The 24,667-nt window shown below is 32.9% G+C and overlaps 1 non-coding gene and 1 pseudogene across 1 annotated transcript; one reads left to right on the top strand and one right to left on the bottom strand.

Moving 5' to 3' along the window:
- LOC131999423 (pre-mRNA-splicing regulator WTAP-like) overlaps positions 1–23,863 on the bottom strand; it is a 167,993-nt pseudogene extending 144,130 nt beyond the window's left edge.
- LOC132000397 (U6 spliceosomal RNA) lies at positions 15,238–15,344 on the top strand. Its single transcript, XR_009399272.1, has one exon. It is a non-coding gene; the product is annotated as a U6 spliceosomal RNA (small nuclear RNA).
- Positions 23,864–24,667: the final 804 nt, after the last annotated feature.

The raw sequence follows: 24,667 nt of genomic DNA, 5'->3' as shown, positions 1-24,667 counted from the left end.
GAGCTGGATCATGTTTCCCATCCTCACTTTTTTACTTTCAGTTAGATATGTTCATGTAATAAGTTCTAAGCAATGCAGTGAGAGCAGCTGGTATTTCTCATGAACACATTTCTAGGGGTATGAATGCTCTCTCTCCATATTTATATATATGTTTATATGTATATATATACACATATATATGTTTATGTAATATATATTAATATATATAGTGTAAGGTAGAAATATGTTTTTTATAACATACATGTATAGTACACATTTTTCCATGCCCTTTATTATAAATAATATGTAATATGAGCTTTGCATATATATATTCCTATATGCTCTTCCCCTCTTTCCCATTGTCTTGGAGCTAGAAATGTTATTTCAATTGAAATAACATTCAATTGAATCCTATGTTGAAAACAGTGGAGCCCCCTCTGTGGCCAAATGGCTCTGGTAATGAAAAAGCCCTGTTTCAAATTGTCATATGAGCAAAAACCATTCATTTCATTTTAAGCCACGTAATGATCTGGGTATATTTCTTAGTATGATGTAGCCTACAAAGATTATTGTATAGTTTTGTACTGAAATATGGATTTTACAAAAAAAAACACAAAATATTTTTAAATTATGAATATTTAGTAATTTCATGTTATTCAACAGAAAATAGTATCTACTTTTAGAAGGCAGACTGATTTTGGAGGCTGAAGAGGAGACCATAATAATCAGTAACAAAATATTTAAAACATCTACTACTTACATTAACTTGAAAAGCAAATCAAGTGACTACTTAGACTGTAGTTCTGGGAGAGACATTTGGAAAAAGTTAGTATATTATTGAACATTGACTATTGTTTACCATGTTTAGCAAGACATTGTAAGAAAGATTAGTTCAGTCAAGAATTAGCCTGTTTTCAAGTAGAGATGAAAATAAGTTACATCTATAAGTGTAAGACTTCAGAGTGGGAAAAGCAAACATCTTCTGGATCTATACAACAGAAAATATGATGAAAAAGGTTATGAACAAAGACAATCTATTACAAGTTCCATGAAAACAAGGGGATTTGGCCTTGAGCAAAGCTCTGATTAAGTATGTTGACTTCCCACACAGGCTATTGTTTCACCTGGCTCAGAATTTTCAATTAAATTAAGAAAAGAAAGAGAGCAATAAATCAAAGAAAGAAAGTTGACTTTGTACCTTAAGTTTGGGGAGGTGGGGGAAGTATGTATTATTACCAACACATGAAATGGAAAGAAAAAATAAGAGAAACATAATTTTATTTAAAAATTACTTTAAAATAATTTTAGATTTATAGCAGAGTTATAAGGATAGTCAAGACAGTTCCTTTATATTTTTCAAACAGCTTCCCTTATGTCAACAGCTTATATAACCACTGTACATTTATTAAAGCTGAGAATTTAATATCAATATAGCACTATTTATATATATACACATATATATGTATATATAAATTATGTATATATAATTTTTATATATATATATAAATTATAAAATATATATATTTCATAAGTAAGCCACTTTCCTTTCCACTAATACACTTTTTTCTGTTCTAGGATATAATTAGGATAACAATTTGTCAGTGTTTCTTTGTTTTTCATGGATTTTTATATATTATAAATATACTGATCAGGTATTTTTAGAATGTCCCCCATTTGAGGACTGCCTGATATTTTTTCATTATACTAGGGTTATGGATATTTCACTTTGTATCATGCAAGTGGGAACATAAGAGCAATATGATTTATCAATGGTGATATGAACCTTCCCTTAGAGTTAAGGGAACTTCACTGCCAAGTTTTCTTACTATGAAGTCATTCTTTCTGTTTTCAGACTCTCATTAGAAGAAAGAGATTCTGTCCAGTGCATCCTCAAGAAGAAGAATGAGCATTTAAGTTCCATCTCTGGAAAGAAGAGTATCAAAGAATTTGTAGGCTTATTTTAAAGCTATCCTGGTAAATTAATATAAAAAATAGTGTAAAGTTTCTAAAATGTCCCGTTTCTCAAAGTCTGACACATTGATTTTGGAATATATCAGTGAATCTTGCCTAAGAGCAATGGATATGTTCTCTTTTTTTTTTTTTAAGATTTTATTTATTTATTTGACAGAGAGAGATCACAAGCAGGCAGAGAGAGAGAGAACGAAGTAGGCTCCCGGCTGAGGAGAGAGCCCAATGCGGGGTTCAATCCCAGGACCCTGGAATCATGACCCGAGCTGAAGGCAGCAGCTTAACCCACTGAGCCACCCAGGCGCCTCAGCAACGACTATGTTCTAATGTTCGTTTTCTGTTTCCCCTCGTCCTTTCTTTCAACATTTGGACTTATTCAACAGGAAGATTCGTTCCTTCTATCCCACTTATTTTACATATCCAAATATTTACCTATGCCTTATGGATTCATGTATATATGCATATTTTATTCTCTGGGTTATTATACCATACTATGGATATTTATTTGTTCAAAATGTGCCAGTTTCTCCACTGAGAGCTCTTTCACTCATTTCCTGTGTCTTTTTCACATGCCCTTATCCTTTCTATTGTTGCTCTTGTCTTTTTTAGCATCACAAGATGCTCCAGGTTTATCTTGTATATATGCTGCAATCAACTCAGAATCAGTCATTTCTCTAGGGAAAACTGGATCCTTTTTTACAATATAAAATGTGGGTCTTAGTATGGTCTTTGCTACTGCTTGTCACCACTTTTGATCCTTTCAGTGAATGCAGTTAGAAAACATATATGTATATGGACTCATATATACACCTGTCATAATTACAGTCTATCTCTGTGTATGTATATGTATATGCTTATATATAATTTAAAGTGATCTCATGTTGATATTCCAACTACAATTCAGTTACACAAAGTTCATTCTAGTCTTATACCCTTTCTTATTATAACTGTTTTTTGACAGTGAGAAACCTGATTCCCATTATGTGTGTGTGTGTGTATAGTTTTTACAGACAGTTCTATTTTGACTTTATATTTAGAGTATACACTAAAAATATGGCTCTTCAAAATTGCTTACACAGCTCCTTTGCTAATCCTTTTCAGCAAGGTTACATTGTATATTTGTAATATGGTTTGATTCATTTCTATAGTCTGTATTCCATACTTTTATCCCCATAATATCCTGTTTTTTTAAAATTACATATGATAAAAATCTCTCTTTTTGTTGTATGACCCTATGGTTTTTGACATATGCAGAATCACGTATGTCCACCATAATGCTATACAGAACAGCTCCAACATCCAAAAAATAGACAAGTGCAGTTCCTTTCTTGCCAGCCACTCTCTCCCCCATCTCCGGGCAATCAACCTGTTTTCTGTCCTTGCGATTTTTTATTTCCCAGATTGCCATATAAATGAAACCATGCAATATGTAAATTTTTGAAACTGGCTCCTTTTATTTAACAAACTACATATATGAGTTACTGATATTTTTGTAATAGCCGATTTTCTAAATTGTTGAGCAACATTTCCTTGTATGTATGTACCACAGTTTACTTAGTAATTCACCTGTTAAAGTACAACGTGTTTATTTCCAATTCTTGGTGATTGTGATAATAGCTGTTATAAACATTCATATACGTTATGTAAATAAAAGTTTGTAGTGCACTTGTGAAAATACCTAGTCAGATTGTAGGTTGGACAGTAAGTGAATTTTTAACTTTATAAAAGTTATTGAAGTTTTTTCAAGTGACTTTGTCACTTTACATTACCAGTAGCAATACTTGCGTGTTCCAGTTACTCCACATCCCAATCTACACTTATTACTGTCTACTTATTTGATTACAGCCAGTCTAGTGAGTGTGAACTTGTACCTCATGATATTATTGCTACTACCATAGTGACAAATAATATTAAGTATAGTTCATGTATTTATTTGCCATCCACTTATCTTCTTTGGTAAAAGGTCTTCTCAGATCTTTTGCCCTTTCTAAAACATTTTAAAACTTTATTTTGAAATAATGACAGATGCATGGGAAGCTGTAAAGATCGTACTCACATGAACCTTTCACCCACTGTTACCAAGGTTACAGCTATTAAAAGTATAGTTCAATATCAAAACCAAAGAATTAACATTGGCAAACTGTGAGTGTATAATTCTATGTCATTTTATAGTATGTAGAAATTCATGTAATGTGTCACTGCAGTTGAGATAAAAAAAAAATATCAAGGATCTCTTTCGGACTACTCATTTATAGTTTCCCCAAAACACCCTGCATCTCGTTATTTCTAGCATCTGGTACCCACTCCTCTATATCCCATTTCTATAATATTTTCATTTCAAGGCTTATACAAATGGAATTAAATAATATGTGACTTTCTGAGATTGGTGTTTTAATATAGAATAATGCAACTATTGAACATCCAAGTTGTTGCATTAATCAATAATCCAATCCTTTTAGTGCTGAATTATATTCCATGATATAGATATATCATAGTTTGTTTAACCATTCAGTCAATGAAAGACATTTCAGGTTATTTCTAGTTGTCGACCATTAGAAATAAAGCAACTGTGAGAGACTATGGACTCTAAAAAACAAACTGAGGGGTTTGAAGTGGGGGGGTGGGAGGTTGGGGTACAAGGTGGTAGGTATTATTAAGGGCACGGATTGCATGGAGTACTGGGTGTGGTGAAAAAATAATGAATACTGTTATGCCAAAAATAAATTAAGAAAAAAAGAAATAAAGCAACTGTGAACATGTGAGTGTGAATTTTTTTGTGAATATAATTTTTCATTTCTCTGGAACATATGCCCAAAAAAACATTTGCTGAGGCATATCGTAGGTAATGCTTAGTTTTGTTAAAAGACTACCATATTTTTTTCTGTGTAGCTATATCATTCTAGATCAACACCAGCAATGTATGAGTGATTCAGGTTCTCTGCATCCTTGTCAGCATTTGGTGTTGACAGTCTTGCACATTTTAGTCATTCTGACAGGCATATAGTGGTATTTCATTGTGGGTTAATTGTATCTTCCTAATGCCTAATGATGTTGATCCTATTCAAGTGCTATTTGGCATTTGTGTGTCCTCTTATGGAAAATGTATGTTCGTTTCTCTGGCCAGTTTTCCAACTGGAATTTTTTTTTTTTTTTTGGTCATTATTGCTTTGTTTTCTGTTTTGCTTTGCAATTGAGCTCTGAGAATTCTCTATGTCTTCTAGATACAAGGCTTTTGTAGGATATGTATTTTGCAAACATTATTTTTCCAATCTGCAGTGAGTCTCTTTTTACCCACTGGGTCTTTTGAGGTAAAAATTTTAAATTTTGAAGTCCAGTTTATGAAAGTTTCTTTTTGTAGATTGTGCTCTTGGTATCAAGTATAAAAATTCTTTTCTTGCTTTGATTCCCAAGTATATTCTATTTTTTTAAGTTCTCTTAAATTAATTAATTTTATGTAAGGTTTGAAATCTAGTTCCAAGTTCTTTTTTCTTCCTGTGAAAGCCACACTGCTTCATATCATTTACTTAATAGGCTATTCTCTCTCCACTGTGTTATTCTGTATCAATGTCAGTGGTCAATTGGGCATATTTGTGTGGATCTTTTCTGAGATTCCATTCTATTCCTTTAATCTGCATGTCTATCTTCCAATAGAACAATACTGTCTAATTACCACAGCTATACAGTAGATATTAACATTAAAAGAGTGATTCTTCCTATGTTATTATTCTTTTATAAAATTGTTGTACTTATTCTGAGTCCATTTCTTTCAATACAAATTTTAGAATAAGTCCATCTATAGATATAAATTGTTTTCTGGAATTTTTTTTTAAGAATTATGGTGAACTGTACATACATTTGGGAAAAAATGACATCTCTATTATGTCAAATTTTCCAATCCATGAACATATGCTATATTCATAAAGATATGCTATCTTCATTTAGATGTTATAAAAATTTATTTCATTTTTTATTTCATTTTTTTTAGTGATCAGTTTAAAAATCCTAAACAAATTTGTTAGATTCATAAAAAGCATTTTATTTTCATAATTGATTGGAAATAGTGCGGCTACATCTATAACTTTGACAAAGCAGGAAGGAATATCCAATGGAAAAAAGACAATAGCAAATGGTTTTGGGAAAAGTAGACAGCAATATGCAGAAGAATGAAACGGAACTACTTTCTTATACCATACACAAAAAGTAAATTCAAAATGGATGAAAGACCTAAACTTGAGATCTGAAACCACCAAACCCTAGAGGAAAACACAGGCAACAACCTCTTTGACCTCAGCCACAGCAACTTTTTACTAGACATGTCTCCAGAGGTAAGGGAAACAAAACCAAAAATGAACTTTTGGAACTTCACAGACCTGTACCCCTGGGGATAAAAATATATGTTTATCAAAAATAAAAAATTAAAAAAAAAAAACTTGTACACAAAAAAGGAAACAATCTAACAAAATTAAAGGGCAACTTACAGTATGGGAGAAGATGGTCACAAATAACATATCAGATAAAGGGCTAGTATCCAAAATATATAAAGAACTTATCAAACCCAACACCCAAAAACCAAAAAGTCAAGTCAAGAAATGGGCAGAAGACATGAAGAGACATTTATCCAAAGAAGACATACAAATGGCTAACAGACACATGAAAAAATGTTCACATCCCTCATCATTCGAGAAATACAAATCAAAACCACAATGAGATACCATCACACACCAGTCAGAATGGCTAAAATTAAAACTCAGGATACAACAGATTTGGTGAGGATGCAGAGGAAAGGGGAACACTCCTACACTGTTGGTAGGAAATCAATCTGGTCTAGCCATTCTGGAAAATAGTATGGAGTTTCCAATGTTAAAAGCACAGCTACTCTATGATCCAGCAATTGCACTACTAGGTATTTATCCAAAAGATACAAAAATAGTGACTTGAAGGCACACACGCACCCCAATGTTTATAGCAAAAATGTCCACAATAGCCAAAATATGGAAAAAGCCCAGATGTCCATTAGCAGATGAATGGATTAAGAGGTGGTATGTGTACACACACACACACACACACACACACAGGAATATTCCTCAGCCATGAAAAAGAATGAAATCTTGCCAGTTGCAGTGACATGGATGGAATTAGAGTGTATTACAGTAAGTGAAATAAATCAGAGAAAGACAAATACCATTTGATTTCACTCATATATGGAATTTAAGAAACAAAACAGATGAACACAGGGAATGGGAAGGGAAAATAAGATAAAAACAGAGACAGAGGCAAACCATAAGAGACTCTTAACTATAGGGAACAAACTGAGGGTTGCTGGGGAGCAGGTGGATGGGGTAATTGGTGATGAACACTAAGGAGGGTACTTGATATAATGAGGACTGGGTGTTATGTGCAGCTGATGAATCACTAAATTTTATCCCTGAAACTAATAATACACTATATGTTAACTAATTTGAATTTAAATAAAATCTAAAAAAAAATAAATATCTGTTAATGTAGAGAAAAATATGATTAATTTTTGAGTAGATCTTGCATATTTGGAACTTCCTGAACAAATTTATTATTTCTCAGAGACTTTCAGAGATTCTTTATAATATTATAGGTAAACCATAATGTCACCTACAAACGAAGACACACACACACACACACACACACACACACACACAGAGTTTTGTGTCTTCCTTTTCAATCTACGGGCATTTTGTTTCTTTTTCTTGCCCTAATGTACTGACTATAGGAACCAGTGCAAATTGATTTAAGAATGGCAACAACAGATATTTATTCTCAAACTTGGAAGGCAGACATTCAGTCCTTCACCATTAAGTACAATGTTAGTTGGTAATTGCTTTAAAAAAAGAATACGTGATCTTTTCAAGTTGAGGAAGTATTTCTTTATTTCTATTTGATTTTTAAAAATTTTAAAAAATTTTATCCCTCTATTTCAAATTTGCTGATAGTTTTTAACATAAATTGATGGTGGGATTTTTCTGCATGATAGGATCACGTGATTTTTTTTCCCCTTAGCCTGTTGATATGGTAGATTACTTGATTGGTTTTTCAAATATTGAATCAGCCTTTTATACCTGGAATAAATTTTATTTAAACATTATATATAATTTCTATACAATTGTGGATTCTATTGCTGATGTTTTCCTGAAAACTTTTGTGTTTAATTTTATTCTTTTATTTTTAATGAAACAATAAAATAATAATTATTTCATTATTTAAAAATATTTTTAAAATATAAAAATATATAAAATATAAAAATAATTATTTATTATTTATATAAAATAAAACTTTTGTGTTTAATTTTATTCTTTTATTGTCATGTTTTGGTCTGATTTCAATACCATGGCAATGCTGGCCTCAAAAATGAGTTGTGAAGCTTTTTATTTTCTTCTATATTCTGAAAGAGATTACGCCAAATTGCTGTTAATTCTTAAAGTTTGGAAGTTAGTCAATATAGTGAAGTTATCTGAGATTTGTTTTATAGAAAAATTTAATTAAAACTTTTATTTTTAATTAAAACTTTTATTTAATGAGGTTATAAGACTTTGCATCATCTATTTCATTTTATTTACATTAGCTTGTAGTTTTGAAGTAACTGATCCATTACTTCTCAATTGTTGAATTTATGAGTGAACAGTTGTACATACCGTTACCTTATTGTTCTTTAAATAGCTGCAGTGTCTGTAGTTCTATAGAAATGATCTTATGCCATTCCTAATATTCATGATATATTTATCTTTCTTTTTACTTTTTAGTCTCTTTGCCTTTTTAGTCTTTAAACTTTCATTTCTGTTTTAATATTTTCCAGTCATTGGGCCCTGTTTAAAATTTTCTCCACACATGATTAACTCCTCCCCCCTCTTTGCCTATTCTCCAGAGAAAATCTTGTTCTTGCAGTTCTCCTTGTTTTTATCTGATGCTTATTGGCCTGATGATAGGGATTGGTAGATGGAGAATTCTATGGTATTTTGACAAAAATTCAGTCTTAAGTGGGTACTCTAAGCCTGTGTTTCCTGAGAAAGCATCCTTCACAAGGGATCCTGTCTATAAAAGTTTACCATAGCAACTAAAGCAAATTACCACAAAATCAGTGGCTTAAAGCACCATAAACTTCAATTATTTCTTAACGTTCTGAACATCAGAAACCTGTAACTCATTGATAAGTTTTTATTCTTTCTAGAGGAAAGGGAAAAATCAAGTTTTTTTACTTTTCCTTTTTCTAGAGGAATTCCTTAGCTAATGGTTGCTTATCCCATCTTCAATATTCATCATTCTAACTTCTGGTTCTGTTATCACAGCTCCTTATTCTGCCTTTTCTACTTGAACAATTCAATGAAATATGTATTGCAATCATATGGTATGCTGGATTCTCTAGAGAAACTGTCCACAAAATTGTATTTTAGAAATAAATGGTTGGTAATTCTGTATTAGTTTCCTATTGCTACTATAAAAATTATCACAAATTTAATGGCTTAAAACAACATAATTTATGATGTTAAAGTTCTGGGGATCATATTCCAAAGTGGATGTTGTGGATGCAAATCAAAGTGTCAAGAGTGTTATGTTCCTTTTGAATACTATGGAGGAGAATCTTTGTCTTTTGTAGGTACTAAAGTTCTCCCGCATTCATTAGCTTGTAGATCCTTACTCTATATTCATAGTATTTTCTATATTTGTACTATTTTTTTTTCTTTAGTCATGTCATTAGAGCTCTTTGTCTTACTCTGAATAATTACATCTTTGCTATATGTGGCCTACCCAGATAGTAAAAGATAATCTCCCCATTTTAAGATTAATTTAATCATATTGTCAAAGTCCCTTACACCATGTCAAGTAACATATCCTGGTTTCTGGGATTAGGATGAGGACAATTTTGAGGCCATTATACAGCCCTACTATGCCGCTCTTCCACCAGATGCAATTTTGGAATTAATGTATCTTCCTGGCCTTCCACAGGTTAGAGAATCGTTTGTTGTTGTTGTTTTTTCCTGCTCCTGTCTCAGAGCTGCAGTGGGTTTCCAAAAGTGTCTTCAGGCTATATAATTCTTTTTGTTGATTACATATATTACGGATTTTTTTTTCTTTTTTTGCTTGGACTCTATTTCTTTGCTGTAAGATTTTGAGAATACCCTGTAAGAGAGAGCAGTGTTGAATATGGAGTTAAACTCCTGTGCTTATCCTTCTCTCAAGGATTATATGACATTTTGTGGAATGTCCCAAAAGACCCTTTGTATATAATTCTTTGGTTTTCGTATTTATTATATTGAGCTACTTCATCATAACTGGAAATGTACATGAATGAATTTTAAAAAGAATTGGACAGCTGCATGCAAAAGAATAAAACTAGACTACTTTCTTATACCATAGATAAAAGTAAATTCAAAATGGATTAAGACCTAAGTATAAGACCTGAAACTATAATATACCTAAACAAAAACATGCAGTAAACTCTTGAACATCAGTCTTACAATATTTTTATGGCTATGTCTCCTGAGGCAAGGGAAACAAAAGCGAAAATAAACTATCGGGACTATACGAAAATAAAAATTTTCCACAGTAAAGGAAACCATTAACAAAATAAAAAGGCAGCCTATGAAATGGCAAAAGATACTTGCAAATCTTACATCTGATAAGGTGTTAATATCCAAAATATATAAATAACTTATAGCTCAATGCCTTAAAAATAATCAATCCAAATAAAAAGTGGGCAGAGGACCTGGATAGACATTTTTCTATAGAGGACAGGTAGACAGCCAATAGATAAATGAAAAAATGCTTAAGATCATTCATCATCAGGGAGATTCAAATCAAAACCACAATGAGATATCACCTCACGCCTTTCAGAATGGCTAGTACCAAGAAGACAAGAAACATCAAGTGTTGGTGAGGATGTGGAAAAAAAGGAACTCTTGTGCACTGTTAGAGGGAATGTAAATTGTGTCACTGTGAAGAACAGCATGGAAGTTTCTTAAAAAAAAAAAAAAGTAGACATACTATATGATCCAGTAATACTACTTCTTCATATTTAATAGAAGAAAACAAAAATATTAATTTGAAAAGAAATATATACCCCCCACATCTATTGAAGCATTATTTACAATAGTCAAGATACGTAAGTGACTTAAACATCCATTTATAGATGAATGGAGAAAGAAGATGTGATACACACACACACACACACACACACACAATGGAAGATTACTGAGTCATAAAACAGTATGAAATCTTGCCATCTGTGACAACATGGATAGACCTGGGGTAAAATACATGAAATAAGTCAGATAGAGAAAGACAATATCATATGATTTTACTTTTATGTTATCTAAAATAAAAACAAAACATGCATAAATACAGAGAACAAACTGGTATTGCCAGAAGGCAGAGGGATAAAGGGATGGACTAAATAAGTGAAGGGAATTAAGAGAACCAAATTTCCACTTACACAATGAATAAGTCATGGGGATGTAAAGTACGCATAGGGAATACAGTCAATAAATAATAATGTAATAGATTTTTATGAAGACAGATGGTAACTACACTTTCAGTGATCATTTTGTAATGTATATAAATGCCAAATCACTGTGTTGTACACCTGAAGCTAATATAATATTGTATGTCAACTATATTTAATGAAAAATAAACAGAAATAAGTATATTTGGATAATAACTAATGGATCATTCAATAAGGGTGATTATTGTGGGTATTTCAGAAAAAAAGAAAGATCCTTACCTCCTCTAAATTCTAAAGTTAATGACTAAATATAAAATACCAAATCAGAATTAATCAGTAGTGAATATTTTCCTGTTCTTATCTGGGAGATGTGTTTCTAAGCATATGAACAACAAAAGAGGGGCTCCTGGGTAGCTCAGTCCATTGAACTTCTGCCTTGGGTTCAGGTCATGATCTCAGGGTCCTATGACTGAGCCCCTCATCCAGCTCCCTGCTCAGCAGGGAGTCTTCTTCTCCCTCTCCCTCTCCCCCTGTTCATGTTCTCTCTCATGCACACTCTCAAATAAATAAAACCTTTAAAAAACAACAAAAGAAGTGAAAAACACAAAGTTCACAAGACTTCAGCAAATAAGCATTTAAAACTGCTATTCATCAAATTAAAACACACACACACACACACATAGAATACAAAATTGTGGGCAAAGTTATTGTATGAGCTATTCAAAATATTCTAACATTCCATAAAATTAATAAAAAGTATAATATTTTTCATAACAATGTTGGTAGACATGTCAAATATTAGGCAGTATTAATGGTGTAACATATTCTAAATAATCCAATAGAGAAATATAACTAAAGAATTATCACACACTTAGGAATAAGTAAAAATTAAAAAAACAAGCTGACAATATTAATATCGAGTTGAAAGAGGTTTCTAATTAAATGTTAATGTGATTATGAAAAGACTCAACTTTTCTGGAATAAATTCATAAGTATTTATTATGTCAAATTTCAAAATTCTAAATATCTAAAATATCTAATGTTTAAGTTAAGGAGCAATAGCATGTGAATAACTGAAATGTTCAAGTACAAATAATATTTACCCATGCCTCATTCACTTGAGAAAATGTCATGTAGACAATCTTATAAATAATTCCCATGCCATACTATAATGGATACTATGATTCAAGAATTTATATAGAAAGCAAGCCCAAAACAAAACTGAATTTTTAGTATCTATGTTTATCTATCTGAGATGGAGGCACAAAAGGAAAAAAATAAGACCCTAACAAAACTCATCAAAAGGCAATAGCAAAGCAGATTTTGTATTCTTTGCATAATTATTTCAAATTTTTAAAGTTTTCCATCAGTAAATATATTTTTACAAAACATAACATCTATATTATCTTGAAAATGCAATTGCAAAACTTCAAAAATAAATTTGACTATGTGGTCAAATGGTATTTACAATGATTGCACATTTTCAACTTTTCAATTATGACAAAAAATAAACATGTAAAATGAAATGGGCATAAACTAGGGCTGAAAACTTGTGTGTCACTTATTTACAGCATCTTATTTACAGTGTATATACAGAGAGAGGGTTTAAAAATAGTTCATACAGTATTCTATATAGAGTATATAAACTATGTAGAATATACACAGTACATGTGTATAGCAGCTATATAAATTAGAATGGGATAAAAGTTTGCATTTAGAGCATAAAAAGTTGGAGGTAAGGAATAGTGGACAATAAGAAAAATGAAAAATGGATGGGGCATACAAACTGAGTTATTCATTCAACTAAAATACATTAACATGAAATCCATCTATAGAGAATGACTTTAGAACATAATACACTTTATGACAAAATAACGTTCTCAGATGCTTGTACCAAATGGGGAACATCAAGCTTGGAAAAGTGACCTAACATAAATTAAGCCTTAACACTTGTTCCAGAATTGCCACTGGGTCCATCAACCACCTGTCCAATCATTTCAGCAACTGGTTGTGTCATAATTGAGATGCAGCTGTTTCTTTTCATACTCCCTTAGGCATTAAAACCATGTGAAAACCAAGCAGCAGAATTCCAGATTTATAATATATCAGTCATAAAATTTGGACATAAACTCTCAGTATGTCCATAATCATTTACTGAGCACCCACAATGTCTATAGCAATATACTAAGTGCCATCAGAAAAATAAACAAGCAAAAAGGACAAACTGAATTGCTACACTTCAAAATAGAACGTATGCACTTGAAAATTTAAGATCATTTATATTTGAGTTTTGCATTATTTAAACAACAAAAAATCATGAATGGAAGTACAAACCATTTTTAAATAGTTTTCATTATTCTAGCATTTCACCTTTTAAGAAAATAATTTTAAGACTACTGGGTTTCCAAAAATCAAATCTCAGCCCTACAAAATTCATCTCTTTGATAGTTGAATAGAAAACCAGCCTTTAGGGAAGTGTTGAGGAAGACCTGGTATTAGTGTTAATTGACAACTACAGCTATAGCTCATTTCAAAAAATGTAAACTGCTAAACAACTAATCTCTACATTTTTTTGACTTTTAATTTTTTATTTTTTATAAACATATATTTTTATTCCCAGGGGTACAGGTCTGTGAATCACCAGGTTTACACACTTCACAGCACTCACCAAAGCACATACCCTCCCCAATGTCCATAATCCCACCCCCTTCTCCCAAACCCCTCCCCCCAGCAACCCTCAGTTTGTTTTGTGAGATTAAGAGTCACTTATGGTTTGTCTCCCTCCCAATCCCATCTTGTTTCATTTATTCTTCTCGTACCCACTTAAGCCCCCATGTTGCATCACCACTTTTAATCCTTATTTCTTTACATTTTTGTTCCTCTTTTTAAAAACCATATAACTTTTAATAACTATCATTGATATGAAGCACCACTGCTGAAATTAATTGCAGCTTTGGGCTAATGGCAATTTGCTGCAGCAGATCCAGCTTTAAAGACAAAACAAAACACAACACAACACACTGCTTTAAAACTTAAAGTGGATCAGAATTTGGGGTAAGAATAGTTCCTTGGAGGTCCTAGAGTCTTCTGTATAGGGGCTTTCACAGTCTGGCTAACAAATCACTTCATCTGGAGAGGGCTGATGCTGTGAACTCCAGTGGCCCTAACATGTGCTGATGCCAGGTGTACCTTCATTTTGAGAAAATCACTCAATGTATTTTTCACTGGTTTTATCATTTCCTAGAAAATGATAAGGAGTGTGTGTGTGTTTCTCTCTCTCTCTGTGTGTGTGTGTGTGTGTGTGTGTGTGTGTGTGTGGACCAGCAGTACTGACATTACTTAACAGCTAGGTAGAATGTAAAATATCGGATGTCCTGCAGACCTACTAGATTATAATCTCCATTTTGTTAAGGTTGGCAGATGAGCAATACACACAGTAATATCTGAAAAGCATTGCACTTTAGAATTCTGTGTTCTTTATTGGCTCAATATCTTCACCTACTTCAACTGAGATCAGTTACTACTTTCAACAGCAGTGTAAAATGGTCCTTATCGTGAATTTCCCTTTCGTCTTTCCAACAACAAAGTAGGCAGTAGGTTTAAGTACCTAGGACAGCAATATTTTGGTAGAATTGTGAAAATCTGTAAAATCCTGATATAAAAAAGAAAGGCACTGTTTTGAGAAATTGGTGTTATTAAATAAATTTAGTTGCCTAATTTTGCAATTTATAATAATTTGTAATAAGAATTTATCACATTTTTTCCCTCTATCATAAGGAAGGACTTTTTGGAGGAAATAGAGTTCATTTAAAAGAATGGATATTGTGCTCGCTTCGGCAGCACATATACTAAAATTGGAACGATACAGAGAAGATTAGCATGGCCCCTGCGCAAGGATGACACGCAAATTCGTGAAGCGTTCCATATTTAAAAAAAAAAAAAAAAGAAAGAATAGATATTTTGGTGCAGATTCTGAGTAGTATAAACTTTTCCATTTACATAGTAATAAATTAAAGTTTTGAAAAACACAAATAGCTTAAGAAATCAGAAAATAATTTGATCCCTAACCTAGTCCATTTATTTTGTCTCTTCTCAAGTAATTTGTGAAGGGACAAGTTCTCTCCTTCCACTCAATTGTCATTATTCTCAATTCTATTGCCTCCATTTAGTTTTTTTTTTTTAAGATTTTATTTATTTATTCATGAAAGACAGAGAGAGAAAGAGACAGAGGGAGCATCTCAGGGAAAAGCAAAGTCCAATATGGGGCTGCAGCCCAGCACCTTGGGATCATGACCTGAGCACCAAGGCAGACGCTTAATCAACTGAGCCACCCAATGCCCTCCCCTATTTAGTTTTGAAGGATGTTATATTCATGAAAATAAGCATGGAAGAATATCTGAGAATAGCTTTTTAAAGACGTATGCATTTAAAATAATTTGCAATTCCTGTTAACATACAAACATTTTTCACAGAACTAGAATAATCTTAAAATTTGGATGGAATCCCAAAGACCCCAAATAGCCAAAGCAATCTTGAGAAAGAAGAACAAAGCTAGAGGATTCACAATTCCAGAGTTCAAGTAATATTACAAAGCTGTAGTAATCAAAACAGCACTGGCACAAAAATAGACACATAGGTCAAAAGAATAGTGAGCCCAGAAATAAACCCACTAATATACGGTCAGTTAATCTCCAACAAAGGAGGCAAGAATATGCATTGGGGAAAAGACAGTCTCTTCTACAAATGGTTCTGGGAAAACTGGACAGCTACATGTCAAAGAATGAATTTGGATCACTTTCTTATACCATTCACAAAAAATAAACTCAGCATACATTAAAAACCTAAATGTGAAAGCTGAAAGCATGAAAATCCTAAAAGAATTAATAGGCAGTATTTTTCTTTGACATTGGCCCTAAAAACAGTTTTATAGATGTCTCCTAAAGCAAGAGAAGTAAGAGCAAAATTAAACTATTGGAACTACACCAAATAAATGGCTTTTGCATAACCAAAGAAATTATTAACAAAACAAAAAAAACAACCTACTGAATGGGAGAAGATTTTACAAATGACATATTTAATGAACGGTTAACATCTGAAATATGTAAAGAACTTATTTAACTCAATAGCCAAAAAACAAATAATCCAATTGAAAAACGGTCAGAGGACCTGGACAGACATTTATCTAAAGAATATGGCCTACAGACACATGAAAAGATGCTCAAAATCACTTATTCTCAGGGAAATGCAAGTCAAAACCATAATCAAATGTCACCTCACACCTGTCAGAATGGCTAGTATTAAACAGACAAGTGTTAGTGAGGATAGAGAGAAAAAGGAGCCCTCATGGAATTCCCTTGTGGGAATATAACTGTGGAAAAGAGCATGGAGAGACCTTACAAAATTAAAAATAGATTTACCATATGATCCAGTAATTCCACTGCTGGGTATTTACTCTAGAAAATAAAAACAGTAACTTGAAAAGATATATGAACTTTGATGTGAATTGCACTTCCACTGACAATAGCCATTATGGAAGCAACTCATGTGCCCATCTATAGATGAATGGATGCATTAGGGATATATGAATATATGAAATGAAATATTAGTCAGCCATGAAAAAGAATGAGATCTTGCCATTTGGAACAACATGGATGGACCTAGAAGGTATAATGCTAAGTGAAGTAAGTCACATAAAGAAAGATAAATAACATTTGACTTCACTTATATGTGCAATTTAAGAAACAAATGAACAAAGAAGAAAAGAGGCAAACGATAACAACAAAAGATTGTTAAAAGACAGAGAACAAACTAGCGGTTGCCAGAATGAAGATGAGTGGGGTGGGGGATGGTTGAAACAGGTGAAAGGGATTAAAAGTACATTTATCTTGATTAGTATGGAGTACTGTAAAGAATTGTTGAATCAGTGTATTGTATACCTGAAACTAATAAAACACTGAATGTTATATACATTCATGTGTGTGTGTGTGTGTGTGTGTGTGTGTGTGCATGAATTTCAGTTTGAAATTCCTTTTCAGGTCTCTTCCACGTGTTAGTCACACAGCACAGAGTATCTCTCTTGCTGATATTCAGTTATTTATCTTATACAGGAAATAGGTCAGAAAACACCATGGATTTTTCCCTTTTGCCAGCCAGCACTTTTAAAGCACTCATTTGGGGATCCCTGATCAAAAATATTGTTGAGAATGTGAACACTAAGTATTGCTCCTAAGGCATATATTATGTCCTACAAAAGTTAATAGTATCATCATGATGAGAAATATTATCTCAACTAGGAAACCATCATTGCAGATTTTCCTGGAATAAAACAATAATAATAATAATGTTAGAAGCAGTTTTGGCCATACCAAAAACTTCACTTGTTCTCAGGTTTTCCAGACTCCAAAACATTTCCCAAGATAGAATGTAAGCAAATTGAAAATGGCATGTAATCAAAATTGCAAAAGGAAAGAACCAGTACATGACAGGTTCTATGAAACCCCTTTGCACTCCTTTGGGCACATAACTTTTACTTATCTGAGATCAGTTCATATAGAAATCATTCAAGTAATTAAAATATAAAAAAAATTTACTATGGTAAAGGTGATGTTCATAAATTATTTCCTCACTTTTCCTTATAATTTTACCATTTATGTACACAAATCTAAAACTATAATTAAATTTTGATTGTTTTTGCATTTTACATGTATGGGGTTATATTGGGTTTGTGGATCTTTCAAAACAGAATTTGTCACATCTTGCTGAACTGATTATAACACAGCCTTGATTTGGGCTTCATTCCACAGATACTGATTCGGGATTTCAATGGTATAGAGGACCAGGTAGAATGCCTAAGTAAACACATACCGTCTCAGGTATCCAGGAAGGTCTTTTTTGAGAGATGGGGTCTGAAGAGACAACTTTTTTTTTTTTTTTTTCTGATACCAAAAGGATTAACATTGTAATAAGCCTACATAGTCCCGATAAACTTTAGCTGGTGAACAACCTCCTGAAGTTTGCAAGGTATTTTCAGCTATCTCTGCTAAGGGAGGTGAAATAGTGCAGTCAGGGAGTTTGATATGGGCTTTTCTGCCTTACCAAGCAATAAGGCACCATTTATTTAGTGAAATCTTGGAAAATCTGAGGATAGAGGTGCTTATACTAAATCCTGACCTAAGTACTGGAGGCAAATGGCAGGGGCTTAAATATTCCTGGGAGAGTACTGCAAATGTATACTGGAGATCTTGCCATATAAATGTAAGTTAATCATAGTCTTTAGGTACCCGGAGGTTAGAAAGGAAGGAGTTGGGAATATCCCAGATAGCATATCAAGTGTCATCAGTGTGTGCAGAGTATCCAGTTACAGCAATAATACCTCAAAAAACAGGGACTAAAGAACCAAAATTGAAATTCACTGCTGATAATTCCCCCATAAACATCTACCTCCATCTGGCTTCTTGCCAGTGATACAAGGCTTTTATATTGGGATACCATGTTATTTTACCACATCTATAAAATTTAAGTTCTAACTCAAAGCTGTGATTTTCCATTCTCCCTCCTGGGACTCCATACTGCTTTTGTTGGACTGCCTGAGAGTGAGGTGGGAGGTAAATTGTGGAGCTATTTGTGTGTCCCATTAGCACTTTCATGCATGAGTTCTTTCTGATCAAAAGAATCCTTTCCATCACTTAATACTTTAGGAGAGAAAGCAAGAAAAATATCAGCACCCCTACACATTCAGCAGTAGAGGTGGTTAAAATATAAATCGAGTTGTCCTGAAGGGTACCCGCGGCCACAAAGTCATGCTGGCTACCTTTGCCACTTTAGCAGGTAATCTGGGCTCACCCTTCCTCAAGACTGAGTAGATTGGTGATTTGGACACCTGCATCCAACAGATTCATAAAAACTTAAATCCCTTCCCTTTCTGAAGTTCCCCGGCTTACTCATATGGGTAGGTTTATATCACTTTGGCCCCCCCTTGAGGACAACCTCAGCACCACCTCTCCTGAATGCATTCATGCTTGCTCCTTTTCTCTACCTTCTTAAAGCAGCTAAGTTCATTAGGAGTGAGGGAAAGATCAGAGTACATAGGAGAGATTGACTCCTTTCCATTTAATAAGATGCACTGATTTCTGGTTTCCAATATCATGGCAACTGCTTGTAGCTCAACTAAATGAGCTTGTAGTATTTTTGTCCACCCAGAGCTTTATATCATGTGGCATGATTGTCATTACTAACAACATTTATTTGGCTTTGGGAACTCCTTTACTAAGAAGCCATTGCCACATGCTTTCAGACTGGAGCCATGGGACTTGTTCCATTTGGCCACTACTGCTTGACTCACAGAATGGCAACAGTTTTTAAAGAGTCTTTATAATATGGAGCATCTGCTGCTCCATTCTCAAGACTGTATCTCCTAAGTTTTTAGCCACTTTCAACAGAAGGAGCAATAGAATTATTTAGATTCTTTTGCCCTTCTTTCAGACTCTCTAGTGGGTTTCCTTTATTAGCAAAGTAAGCACAACCCAGAGTAGTAACAGCCTAAATTCTAGTCAATCCTTTGTTTTCCTGTGTGAGTTAATCTGTCTCAAGGAAAACTCCGTCAGAGGGTGAAGAAAGCCCCTTACTCCAACTAAGAGGAGACTTTGCACTGCCACCTCCAAACTGATCCAAGGTTAGAATGATGAATTCAACCTTAAAACAGCACACTTGGTGCCACTGTTCCTTAACAAAAATTACATGTCTATGTTTTCAGAAGGAAACATTATTTCTATCTTTCAAAGCTATATATGCACATCTCTCTTTTTATCCTTGGATACATTATGTCTTTCAAAGCTGTTTGCTACACAAATACCCTTGGAAAATTAATGCAGAAATTAGCCAGTGCATTTCCTCACAAAATATTCAGAAATGCAAGAGATCCGCAGAGGATGGTCTCCTAACAATATAATCTTACCAATTACTTGTTTTTTATTTTTTTTTATTTTTGTTTTCACATTTCTTGAGAGATACTTGTTAAATCCCTCCTTCTATTACTGGGCATTTGCATAGTTTATTATTTAATTTTGATAATTTATGATAGTCCTACCTTAGTCATGAAAGTACAATTTTTAACTTGGATAAAATAGACTTTCTCATACTTGTGCTACTATATTTCTTATAACCACCTTCATCCTAAGAAGGAAAAAAGGGAGAAAGAATGAAAATTTGAAGATTATAATACTGTAGTATATGTTTCTGTGGGTATTATGCTTTATATGTACTCTATCATTTAAATCACAGAAAGATCAGTATGCCAACTATTATTTTATTCAACTTTAGAGAGGAAGAAACTGACATTCAAAAGAGAAAGTAATATATATAGGTCATCCCACAGCGCCATTTGATTTTTAATTTGGGCCTGTTCATCTCAAACTATTTTGTGTAATTATATGTATTTAGGCAGAAAAGCTTTGTTTGTTATTCACTGGTAATCTTGCTTTTAATGCTTATTTTTCTTTGTCCAAATATCAAAATTTCTTTAAGACAGGCAGACCTTGATCATAGCAGTAAGTTGTTATAATATTCTTTAAAGTCAGTTTTCGAGTTAAAAGTTTTGTCATCCTAGTACAAGATCTTCTAAAAAAAGAGAAAAAATACTAAACTCTAAGCTTCAGTTTCCTCAGATGTAATTTGAGACTATATCCTACTTCCCAAGAATTTTGTAAATATTAATGAAGCAACACATAAATGACATATATAGTTCAATATGTGAGGTGTAGTACTTGCTTGATATCACTTACAGATCTCTGTAACAAATATAGAAGAAAGGAAGAAAGAAGGAAGGAAGGAAGAAATCAAATATCTACATTTTACAAATACCATCCACAGGGAACTTTATTATCCATCCACAGGGAACTTTATTATCAAGTTAACTTCAAGGATTTATCTGAGGCTAATAATATGTGTTACACTATATGATGTTTATATACCAGGATTTCTAACAAGCCAGTGTAGATCACATTAAGTATACTGGCAAAAATTTATTTGCCTTCCCATGATGGAGGTGTGTGGGGAGGCAAGGGGGGTCCTAAAATACATACTATGCAAACATTACATGTATATAAAAGGTTAATGCGCCCTTTCCAAATCATGATATTCATCACTTTAAATAAGAATTTGTACTTTTTTGGGGTGTCTGGGTGGCTTAGTCCATTAAGCATATGCCTTCAGCTCAGACCATAATTCCAGAGTCCTGGGATTGAGTTCCACATTGGGTTCCCTGCTAAGCAGGGAGTCTGTTTCTCCCTCTGCTCCTCACCCCACTCATACATTCTCTCACTCAAATAAAAAAAAAAAAATCTTTTAAAAAAAGAATTTGTACTTTTTAAAACATTCTCAATTTGTGTATTAAAAAAAAAAAAAAAACTGCTAAATGTACTGGTTCCATCCCTGGCCTTAGTACATAGAGAAATAGCAAAATCAATTAACATTGTCTTTATTTCCTTATTCATAATGTGTATTTTAAGTGCCAGATTGTAAAAATGCAATAAAATGTTTCCTGCCAGGTGATTTTTTAAGTGCTTCCATTCTTTTCAATTGCTTTTGCAGGCATGCCAGTAACAATGTGTTTTAAAGTTGGTGTAGCATACAGAAATGAAGAACAAGGCTCTTCTATGCAAGACACTTGTAAACACTTGATTCTAAACAGATTATCATTCATAAAGGGTTCATCTGTTGTAATATCTGAAATATTCAATGTAAGTGTCAGTTAAGCACATTTCCAAAATGTAGCCAGTATAATAGTAAACATTATACTTTTGGAGCATAGAAGTGAATGTTTCTGCCAAGCAATTTCAAACCACTATAACTTTTTGCAATTTTTCCCCTAGTGCCAGTTGAAACTGTATAAGCTCCACCATCTCCATTAAATTCTCGTATCCATTAGGATGTGAGATTGAGATGGAAGCCAAGCATTTTATCATCATAATTCTCACTGGCATGGCATTTTTAAAAATATTTAAAATACACTGAAGATATGAAGAGTTTTTACACTATAACTTAGAGTAATGTTTTAAAAATTTTAATAACCAGTCACCTAATCCTTGAAATGACAGAAAAGTTAAGTACTAATGAGAATTTTGAAATAATAAAACAAAAGTAAAAGGTAGTTATAATGGAACTTTGCTTAGCTCAGAAAAATGAGGTATATTGAGTATATCAGTGCCCTAGAAATAATATGGATGAAAAAAACTGAAATTTATAGATTGAAATTAATCACCAGAAGTGTTTTCAGCAATTTTTTAAGGATTTTTATTTATTTATTTGACAGATCACAAGTAAGCAGAGAGAGAGAGGGAAGCAGCCTCCCTGCTGAGTAAAGAGCCCAATGCGGGGTTGATGCGGGGCTTGATGCGGGGCTTGATCCCAGGACCCAGAGATCATGACCCAAGCCGAAGACAGAGGCTTAACCCATTGAGCCACGCAGGAGCCCCAGCAATTGTTCTCATATAACTTCCTTCTACCTATATTCTGAGAAATAATGAAGGCATCTAATGCATTATGCTTTTTATGTAATTTTAATTTTTCATTTCTTTTTTATTATTTATTTAAAATTTTAAAAATGCCAATGGACTACTCATGTTAAAGCATTTAACTAGGATTTTTGTTCTAGTTGTCAAAGTATTCTAACTAGATACTAAGTAATCAATATAAGATTTGCTAAACAGGTTAAGAAATTATAGTTCTTATGTAATATGGAACATAAAAGCATTAGGTTTATTCTAACCAACTGGAGAATCTTGAAGATGAAACATCTGTAGATTATTAAATATTTATAGGAAGTGGATAATTTTCTTCATTTTGTATAGCATGTAGTATATAATATGATGTATGGTATGCTATAAAGCCTCATTGATTCTTACTAATTATTGATGGATATAATAACCACAAAAATTCAAAATGAAGATAATAAGTACAGTTAATTTATAACTATATAAAATAAATTGTATGAAATTGGATTTAAGTGATTAGTGGCTGATGATCCTGGAGAAGCAACATTCGTAATCACTCCTTACAGTGTAAGAATTGTTTTAAAAGATGATTAACATGCCTGGTTAGAAAAAATTTTTAATTTTTATAGAATTATGATCTTGGGAGAAATATTTGGAACTTCTTGACATTATAATAGTTTACTGAAAATGCCTTAAAAAGGCTAGGTAATATAATGCAGCAACACAGACCTTTTGTAATCTGGATCTGCTGTGGTGTATGATATCTAATCATAGGGAAGAGAGCCCAAATAAGCTCCTGAGTATATGTGTGTGTGTGTGTGTGTGTGTGTGTGTGTGTTCCAGATGGCAACAGGAAAGGGTAAAGTGGGAACCGAAGTTAAGCCTGATTCCTCCTACAACATATGATCCTTTGGGTTTTCTTATAAGCCCACCTGAGGTCTCGGGAGTTGCCATGACCCATCGCGAGCTAATTTTGTAATTTATAAAATGTTAGCTGAAGGAATAAATTACTATCAATAGGAATCAGACCAGACAATGGAAGGGAAAACTAACTGTATGTGCTCATAAATGGGAATTTACTTCTGAAGTAAGCAGTATAAAAATGAACCACCCAACTAAACAATTGATATTGTTTAGCCAGCTAATTTTTAAGCTTTTTAGTACATAGGTCACTCTCTAAATTTAAAGGTGACTATTTTGAGGTGATCTGGAATAGTGTCTGAGGAGGCCACCACCTTACTTTGTGTACTTTTTCTGAGTAATTTTATTTAATTGTAATTTGGTTAGCCCTGTACATGCCAGGACTTTCCAAGTTCTTTTTTCTTTTTTTTTTTTTTTACATTTTCAGGATAAAACTAATCTCTCTTTCAAATCTCTCTTTCAAAATAGACCAGGCCCTGAATTTATGTCTTTTCATCTTTTAAAAAAAAATTCTGAGGTATAATTGACATGTCATATTAGCTTCAGGTATATAATATACTGATCCAATATTTGTATATAATGAAATGATCATAATAAAAGTCTAGTTAATATCCATCACCATACAATGTTGCAACATTTTAGAACTTGCAATATTTATTCTTAGCAACTTTCAAATATGCGATATGGTATTATTAACTATAGTCACCATGCTATCCATTACATCCCCATAGCTTATTTTGTAATTGGAAGCTGATAGCTTTTGATCCCATATAATATGACATAATATAATAGACCTTTTTAAATCTAGATCTGCAAGGGGGTATATGCCTAATAATAGGATATA

This window comes from Mustela nigripes, chromosome 13, assembly GCF_022355385.1.
Source record: "Mustela nigripes isolate SB6536 chromosome 13, MUSNIG.SB6536, whole genome shotgun sequence".
In the NCBI taxonomy this organism is placed as follows: Eukaryota; Metazoa; Chordata; class Mammalia; order Carnivora; family Mustelidae; genus Mustela; species Mustela nigripes.
The sequence above is the reverse complement of the archived record's forward strand: the minus strand, read 5'-3'. Positions and strand labels throughout refer to the sequence as shown.